This window comes from Ambystoma mexicanum, chromosome 9, assembly GCF_040938575.1.
Source record: "Ambystoma mexicanum isolate Mex_15411 chromosome 9, UKY_AmexF1_1, whole genome shotgun sequence".
NCBI lineage: Eukaryota > Metazoa > Chordata > Amphibia > Caudata > Ambystomatidae > Ambystoma > Ambystoma mexicanum.
In genome coordinates this window covers 808,975,286-808,985,402 of record NC_090931.1, presented here as the reverse complement: position 1 = coordinate 808,985,402, position 10,117 = coordinate 808,975,286, and positions in this window count along the sequence as shown.

The following is a 10,117-nucleotide window of genomic DNA, read 5'->3' as shown; positions in this document are numbered from 1 at the left end:
CCCGAAGGGCCAACAGATGTCAGCCGGAACCAGATGTCAGCCGGAGTAGTGCAGGGTACTCGCTCCACGCCACGCCGACCCTTCTGGAGGCTAGAGGAAAGGCCCTAGCAGCGTTTTGCAAACACATGTCAAGCACACTGAGAGGAATTGGAAATGTGATCACAACTCAGCCGCCTATTAGTCATGTATTTAATATCACAATATGGTAAATTCATGACTGAAATGCCCCTTAAAAAACGGCTGGGGCAGAGTAGGACTCATGTCAAGCATACAACATGGTGCATCCATTCACACTAACATGAATACCGTTGATGTAAGTAAGATTCAAATATGGAGCATTCATGGCTCTACCTCTAAAATGCGTGTCAGGCTTGTCTGGGGTCAGTCAAGTGAGAGGCATGCATGTGGCAGCTAAATCCTTCTGAAATTGCAATTGAGGATAATAGTATTACATTAGGAAGAGTTAATGGTTAGCAAGCATTTTCTGTGGGGCGTTTGGAAGGGCTGGAGAAGAGTCCGTTACATTTAAAGCATGCTTGATGATCTTTTAGATGTTGCTTATATGAGGAAGGACAGGCAAGCTGAAACCATGTCAGTCACATCCTGAGCACGATTGATGCAGTCGTTTATCCTGCTGAGATTATTAAAATGAGTAGCATTTCACTGTTAGTAACTTGTGGTGGTCAAATAGCTATAGGATTAGAACAATTACAATATCAATACAATTAGTGTCTTATGAAGTTGTTTTCAGCTGAAAACTGTTAATAGTGATTTCTATCCAATATGAACTGTCACACCAGCTAGAACCAATCAGCCCAGCAAGAGACAATAGGCCTCATTACAAATGTGCCAGTCAGGAAAAATACTCGAACAAATGCAGGTAATTTCAGCTCTGGCCTTTTTTTCCGGACCAGCACACTTCAAGTTTGCTGGTGGGGTCCACGGATCTCCCGGCAGGCCTGACCTGAAGGTAGTAGACCTGACCCCTACCGGAATAGAAATGCATGAATCGCCAGTGATTCAGGCAATCCCATTCGATGGAGTCCTGTGGAACTCCATGGGAATGGCAACTTACCGGCTCTCAACTGCCCGCCGATATCGGGTGGCGAAGATGGTAAGTGCAGATTGCCGGTATCCCGCTTGTAATACTGGCGGAATACCGGCAAACTCATAATGAGGCCCAAGGTGTTTCCTTTGCAACTTAAATTAGTCCTAAACGATCATGAACTTAATCTGAACTTAATACCCTTAGAGGTCTGGGAGGTTTGACAAACATTGAGTGCTCTCAGGTTTGGCTGAAAATGTTGGCCCAAGCCTAGTTAATGTCACTGACGTGGCTAGCCCCACAAGTCAGCTCAGTGTTCCATGCCCTTTTCTGGGACCATAGCTCTGGCACACACCAACGGTAACAATGGCAGCAGAGGAATGCAGTAACTCAGAGGGCATAAACCTACTAATGGCAGTCAGCGGTACTTAGCACCCGGCATGGTGTAGGAGGATAATGAGGCTTCCGGAGTTGTGGCACAAGTCTTTGGATCATGTTTCTCAATGCTGCCCCAACATGTTTCCGCCAGCACATGGGAATCCACCAGGTTTTAGCTAACTAGATGATGCCATGCCTCCACATATAGCCTGTGGGTGTCACCTCTCACCCTGTGCAGACACTGTGACCCAGTAGAGAAAAGCATGGCATTCAGTACAGTCTGTCCACTCATTTATGGCACAGACCATTCTATGTTCCACTTAATTTCTCCTCTCGTAAGAGGATGCTTTTCTAAGTTCATATTCCAAGAGGAATGCACCAATAATCATATTTACTTCTTTTCACTTTCTCCAGTAATGCGTTTGCATTTGTTCAATACTTTTTTCCTTCATCAGCTACCCTGTCCTAAGCAAACACTTGCGCTAGCTCTTCCATACGCCATGTGTCACGATATTGTGTTCCTACTCTTACCACCAGAGTAATACTGTTCTAGGTTGCACCTAAGTCTCCGAAATGTCACTGAATTATGCTGAGTCCCATAATCCAAGAATTTCTAAGAATCAATGTTCAGCCTTAACTAAATGAACTGTGAAACCCTACTCTGATGGTACACATCAAAGTCAATGTGGTCCCTTTCCGAACTCTAAACAATGCTACTCGAGCCAATGATAAGCTCCGGCCCTATCTTCTATTCTTGAGTCCAAGCATCACTGTTCTCCTACACCTGTCCCTATGGCTCCTCCATCCGATTTCATTGCCAGGTTTTCAATGCCAGTCTACCTGCAAGGACGGGTTCTTGGTGGGATCCTGCTGCAGCCGGAAGCTATGCATAACAGTTCAAATATATGTTCGATGTATGGTTCACTGCTTCCCTCAATATGGAAAATTAGTCTCAAGGAATATGGTCCAAAACATGGTGCCCCTTCTTCAAAAGCTCCAGAGGACAAGCAACTCTTGCCACATGCCCTGCTCTGTAATGTTCACAAATGCTGCATATCTTACTCTGACACCCATATCTGCCTACTCCAGTGGTCGAAGTGAGCGGGAACGGTCAGGAACAGCATTATACTAGTTTTATGTTTTACTGTTAACAGTTCTACTACTTTTTGAAACCATTTTCACCATTTCAGAACTGTTTTATGTGAAGTTAAAGCACACTTCTTCACTTTACCAGCCTATAGCAGTTACAGCTAAACTGAAATCTGTTTCAACAAAATTGGATGTCAACTAGCATGACTGCAACTATTGGAAAATGTGGTGTACGTTGCTCCTTTCCTGCCTACTGTATTCCCCGCTCGGGGGTCACAGTTCAACTACTTTTTTTGGTACAGATCTGCCACCAGAGGCGTAGACAGGGTAGGGCCTGAGCAGGCAAGGCCCACCCAAAATCTGCAAATGCCCACTCAGCATCGCTGTGTGGGCATTTACAGATGTTAATGTCACTGTGGTGCGACCAACTACATTAGCTTCAGGTCCCGCTGGTTAGACAATCCTGGCTACGCTTTTGTCTGCCACTGGCCTCTCTGTAGTCTTGGGATGCTCGGAGCGGCTGCGTAGCAACGCACCATCCCTGCTGTTATTCGTCTGCATGTTTTTCTCTGTTTGCTCCTGCATCTTATATCAGTCGGAGAGGCCATGCCATGCACCTCTCTTTTATACAGTGGACTGAACAGCAAGAGTCTATTGTACTGCGGTAGGTTGGTACCAGGTCCGTAACACCTTGAGAAGATATTTGGAGATGACACCAATCAATTACATTTTTCTTCATGGGCTCTATGTTCAGAATGATGTCAAGATTGAGTATGGCTTCGGCCTTTGTGCAACAAACCAAGATCCGGTCCATTACATGAGAAAGCAGTGGTGACTTCCAATGAAAGCGTCACGTGTTAGTGCTCTGGATGCTTTTCTTCAGAACTGTCTGAGGATCAAGGTGTATGTTTTTCCTCCCTTTCAAGTTATTCAGAGACTGAGGATCCAATGGAAGTTCTTGATCCCTGTCACCCTGTCTCCGCCCACAAACATGCTGCCCAGTCTATCTACTTCCATTCTAACATTACCTAGAGGAAGAGCAAGAGGGAAGTATTTACATGTTAGACCTTTAATGGTCTCTCCATCTCCTAGTATGAGAGGCTTTCAGAGGCAGCTGGGATGTTTCCGCCTTGCTGTCTCAGATACTTCCATTATCTTGTGCCCTGGCCCTGCCAAAGATTATCGAGAAGCTTGGGATGCTTGGTTTTGCTGGTGTTTGGCAAGACATTCTCATCCCATTATGAACTTTCAAGAAGCAGTTCTTAATTCTTTATTTACATGGTTTAATGTGGGAAGAACCTTTCGAAAAGGGAATGTAAACCACTCCACCATTTCAGCTTGTCAGTAATTGGTGAAAGGCGTGTCCGTTTCAACGCACCCATCACTAAGACGGCTGTTCAGAATAGTCATGATACTGGAGCCTCCAACAGCTATAACTTTGCGCTGGATGGCAATTAAGTCTTCAACTTTTCCTCTTGCTGGCAGATAATGAATGTTTATCTTTAAAACACATTTCTGCTAAATTAACAGTTTTGTTGCACCTTTGGTAATTTTGAAAGGTATTTCTGTTAGACCTCCTGAGGTTAATAGCAGTGTTTTGTCACCAAATGGTGTGTCTAGGTTACTGTTTCCAGTTGTAACTAATGTTTGTCATCTTCCAATGCAAATCAAGAGTTCCAAACAGACAATAAACTTTGTGGAGTTAAATGTCTGAAAGTTGTTTATTCACATCTGCTTATTTTATTCAGAAACCCTGCTCATGCAAGTGCCCCCGTAGCTGGGCAGCAGGTGGGCCTCAACACCTCACAAGTCTTCCAAGGGGGCTGTGGGCCTTAAATCATACGTGGCTGAGAAGTTTCTTCAATATATTCCGAGATCGGCCATAAAGATTGCACTTTGCAGGCCTTTTATTTTAATCTGACAAGTCATGCTTCACACTTTGTTCTTGATTTGCTCTGAACTTGCAAAATGGTTGCCTCTATGGCTTGACGTAAAGTCCCAATCTACATATCCCACTAGGAGTGGAAAACCTCTATTTTCAGTTTTGAAAGCACCATCGGTTAGAGGCTTTATAGTGTGATGCTCGCAGTGGTACAAGTGTACCGAAAAAAGTAGTGGAACTGTGGTATCGGGAAAGGAGAGGGTAGGTGGAAGCAATGTGCAACATGTAAAAAAGTGTTGCAGCTGGGGCATTGCAATGATCTAAGTGACTAGTAACCAAGGCTCCAATTACAACTTTACACTTGCACAGGGACATAAATGGACACATTATCAATAAGAATGGTGAATAGTGTCATAAAAAGTACAGGAATGGTAAACAGAAAAAAATTAATGTAGTGGAACACCGCACCGGACCATTCCCACTCACTTCGATTACTGTGTGCTTGTCATTAGAGAAGAAGACTTGCCTTAGCATGCTGCATATTTATTGTGGGTAAGAAGTTCTAATGGGTCAAATGCCATTGCCTGTAATGTGAGGCTGGGATTGGTGTTGTGTTTGATTACAGTAGCTGCTGCATTCTATTAAATGTGTTATTATGGTATGTCTTCTATTTTCTGTGCTATTGACGCTTTCAGTAAAAGTGATAATGTACAATCTATGCTGCAGTGTCTAAGAAAGTCTGTGATTTTTTATTTCACAAGTTAGGTGTGGAAGAACACAGGACTTTAACAGTAGTTTCCTGCCAAATGCATGAATTTGTATTTTATTTGTCTGTTACCAAGCGCCTTAAGCCGAAGCGCTGAAAATAAAAATTAGAAACAGTGCAGTAAAAAATGAATAAGCAATTAGGTCCAGGAAACGATCACTCAGGAATGTTGTAGATGACATTTTAAAGAACCACAGAAAAGAGAGTAGACAGAGAGAGAATGAAGAGAAAGTGAAAGAGCATTCCAGTGAAGGGGGGCAAGAATCTCAAAAGATCGAAAATGAGACTGAGCACAGGGAGGACGAGGAACCAAAAGTCAGAACTGAGAAAAAGACAGAAGAGAGCGAGAGGGAAAGTAAAAAGATATTAGTGCAGTAAGCTAGCTAGGGGTTAGACCATGGAGAACTTTGAAAACAAGACAGAGAATTTGATTTAATTTGAAAATGAAAGGGCAGCCAGCCGACTGCTGCAAGAAAGGAAGAAATACAATCCCGATAAGTGAGAAGACACAGTAGACGAATAGAAGAATTTAATACTGATCTAAGAGGAGCAAGATGAGAATTAGGGAAGCCAAACAGAACAGTAGAAAAGTCGAGAAATATTAAACAGGAGATTAAGAGTTTATATGCTTGAAATGTGAAAAACGGGCGAGCCTTACGGATGTTGTGAAGATAAAAATTACAAGAACAAGAGGTTAGAGAAATGTGATGAGAAAAGGAGAGATTTGAGTCAAAGTAAAGACCAAGATTACGAGCCGTAGATGATATTGGGAGTTTAGGAGGAGGAAAAGATATGAAAGAAGGTGGAAGATGGGCATGAAGAGTGTTAGCAGGAAATAAAACGTACTTCAGTCTTCCCAGCATTAAGAGTAAGAAAATGGGCAGGCATCCAAGATTTTATAGCAGCTAAGCAAGCTGAAAGAGTTTGATTAATTTCAGCAGAAAAAGAAGAAAAGGAAAGAAACAGTTGAGTGTCATCAGCGCAAAAGTGATGAGATAAGCCAAAAGAGGAAATAATCTAGCATATACCACTTCTTTTGCTGTCTTACTTTCTGTTCCTCTCTCTTGCAGCTTGTCTTTCTTGCACCTTATTCTCACCCAACCACCTTCCACTTCCTCACCCTGTCGTTACTTGTACCAGCAGAGTCCAACCACCGCACTTCACTATCGCAATATGGACATTCTCTCCCTATTCTCCCCCTTTATCCTCCTTCCCTGTTTATTGATTCTCCCACTCAACACAGCAAACAACCATCAGTCCCCTGATAAGCAACTTCATATTCCCACCACAAAGCATGCACACACACACCACAAATACCAACAACCATTGTACAAAACCCATGAAGCAACATAACCATTGTCCTCCACACAAACCTACCTCACTTCACCATTTCACCAGCCCCAGACTCCCCAAGAGGGAGAGAATGATATGATATGTCATTTATAATGCACCTGAACACAAGTGTTTCAAACTAAGCCAAACTTAAGTCTGCAATCTGCACACAGTGCTCATTCCTGCTCTCCCTCTTATTGTAACCCCACCACCCGCCTCAACTTCTATGCCCTACCACAACCTCTGCTCCTCCCATCCACCACAATGAACTCCTGCATTGCTCTGAGAGCACAACAATAGACCCCTCCCATTTTACACAATGTACACAATTCAACATAAAAACACATTGCCCCCATCACATCGTGCCCCTAACGTGGACACAATCCAACCTCAGGAAGAAGTCATCCTGTCTTCATCGGAGGCGGCCGTCAGGTGGCAGTGCAGCCTGATGCAGATGTAGATTCTAGGTCCTTTCCTCTACTGTGTTGGGTAGGATCCCTGTACTGAAGCATCGAAAACTCCTGCTTGTAGACACTTTTCACTCTTTGCCCGTTGAGCTGTTTGGTTTGAAGGGACAACTCACCCCCAAGTTGTTTGTGAGCTGTCGCCATGCTGAGCTGGTCCGCTGTGGGTTGCAGTGTGGAGTTTGGCAGCGAGAAGGATTGGTGGAGTTGTTGGCTGCTGCTCTGCCTGGTGTCGGCAGAAACCCGTCCTCATATGCCCTCATATGTCTCGGTTGGAGGCGTCGCATTGTGAATGGTGATTGCAGTGCTGGCTCTTTATGCTGTGTTGGACTGCCGATAATACAACTGCCTTGCCTGAAAATGTTTTGTATTTTTAACTGTGGGAGGTGTGACCTTATTACCAAGAGAGGCCTCTTCCGGTTCACGGCTGGGCTAGTAATCTGTATTACCCTATACTTATGCCCCTGATATGGTTGTGACTAGACAGGGCATTGTGGGTGAAATATTAACCCCCCGATAGAATTCGGTTAACCGAGCTGAGAGCTGGTAGTGTGTGATGCTGGAAATGCATCGGAGGGACAGGGCCTCCGTATCCTTGTCCTTTACTGCTTTTTATCGTGTGTTCTGTCGTGTTTTCCACGCAGGAGTTCATGGGGGACTCCTGGCGGTGCAGCTCTCTTTCTTTTGGTTTGGTGAACGGACCTGTGGGATACCCTTATGGCACCCATTGGTGGGGGTACAACCCTGTGCCCCTAGTGTATGTTTTTGGGCACCTGTGTGTGGCCCACAGAGCAGGGTATGGGCTGGTGGCAGCTCCATGCTGAATTTGACAGGTGCCATTGGGGTCAGTTGATTCCTGATGGAAAACAAGATGGCCCCGGTGGCCTCTTGCTTTCTATTACCCATTACGTTGTTTTCCCAAAGTCCTGGGAGCCCTGACTCTGTCCCTTCCCCCTGACTGGCTGTTGGGTGGAAATACCATATATGGTGTTGTTGTGAAGGCCCGGCCAGACTAGCTGGAGCCTTCCCGGTGATGTATGTTGTGGGTACCTCCTGTGGGTGCGACCTGGGTGAATAGAGTGTGTGTTGAATATGCATTCTGTGTTGTGGGTGTCTAGTATCTGGTGGTTGACACAATGACTGAGACAACCCTGCCCGAAACCGGTATGAATGCAACTTGGAGTGTTGAATGGCTCGGTACTTGTCCCAATACACATAACTTGTTGTGAGTGTCTGGAGAGAAGTGAATGGCCTGAATACCTCGTGTGCCTGATTGGCTGCCTGCCTGCATTAATGCCCATAGTCGTGATTGGATGGTTGAGTGTGACCCAGCGGAATGAATGGGAGATCAACAGTATATCTGGGGACCTCTCACTGCTAGGAATCGTGTTCAGAAGCTGAAGTCCACTACGACGAGTAACTGGAGTAACTGACGCTTGACCTTGAAGCCCTGCTGGACGAGAAGAATTGCTGTTGCTCTCCTTCACAATCTGAAAGCAGTTGTGCCTCCAAAGACTGACCCACAGAGGACCTGGTAAGGCGCCCTCTTCCCGAGCTACGAGGGACCATCGTGCACAGCTGATCTTTGCCAACGCTCCCTGGTAGGCAGACCTTCGACAGGCTGCCGACCCGATACGGGGACTGCTGCGGAACTCCAAAGAGAAGCACTCGGACTGTTGTCCGCCACTGTCGATGACCGCCGTCGCCGACCGGAGCCGCCGTGCTCCCGTTTGCCTAAGAACTTCCATTGATCATTGGACGCTCTCGTCTGCATCGTCACCCGCTTGTCTTCCGCTGGAGAAGGCCCGACCGTTGATGCGCAGAGGAGCATCCACCGGTGAGTTTCCCGCCACCTAAGGACCACAGAGACGCCAACGACTCGACGCCCTTGCTGGGCCACAGTTCTTCATCATCTCTTTGCGGTCCAGAACTATCGTCACCAAGGTGCCCTGCACGCCTCTTCCTTGCAGGACGCCAACGCTCTGTCGTCGACGAGCACCGCTAGGAACGAAGCTGCCACTTCAGTGCCGTAGTTCCACCTGTTCACCGTCGGACGTTCGACGACCCGTGACTCCCGCCTTAAAGGGACGGCACTCAAGAAGGGCCGTCGATTCCCCAACACCGAACGCCAAGTTCCCCGACACCTTTCAACGATCCGTGGCTCCCCCCTGAAAGGGAGGCACTCAAGAAGGATCGGTCAACGCAGCGTCGGAGAACTCTACTCCACCAGGTACATTGGGGGGGTAAAAACCTTAATAGGAAGAAGTGAGACTATTGAACATATGGACTAGGCTTGTGCGATATATCTTATTTTACAGGTTGCCCAGGTGGGGGGATCTCCACACAGAACTGTGTCTAGGGTACGTGGCCAGTATTCTGCCTACTGTTTCAACCATCTTGCGTTCCTTCCTATCTCTATTGCTGGTTTCCTCGTTATTAATCTGTGTGACATTTAAACCATACAGTTGATGTACTTTAATGAGATTTGATAACATTGGTGGTACCACTTTAGAATTGTATATATTTATCATTATTGACTTCCAAGTATAAAGTGCGTTATTGTAATCGTGTACATACCCTTGAATATTAATTATATAAAGACTGTGTTTTCAGTAATACAGTGTGTGGACATTCCTTTGTGGGGGTTCGGGGACTACACTGTACTTAAGAACCAGCCTGCATCACCTCCTGAGAAGCTAGGCCTTGATTGCTCGTCCATTGCTACCTTATAGAGAATCTTGGCTGGGGTCCGCTGTGCCTCTCCTCTACCATATAGAGAGCGGAAGTACAGACACCCCCTACCAGTCTTTACACTGGTGGCAGCGGTGGGATGCTTATGGTTTTAAGAATCAGTGTATAACCGTGCCACTTACAAAATATCTGCACTTTATTAGATTAAGGTTTGGGTGTGTACAAAATAACTGCATTACAAGCAATGGAGTCTATTGTGAATGGTAAATTGACTCGGATGAGCTTAGAGGCTCTCTAGAGTGCTTGTGAAGCCAGGGAGTTAGACTTTGTGGATAAGTCTAGGGCTAAGCTGATAGCTGCCCTGGTGGACTACCAGACCGATGGTGAAACTTAATGAGGGGGGGAATGCAACCTATAGGGACTCCGCCCCTGGGGTTTCTACTGAATCTGTTTCTGGGAATGCCACCATT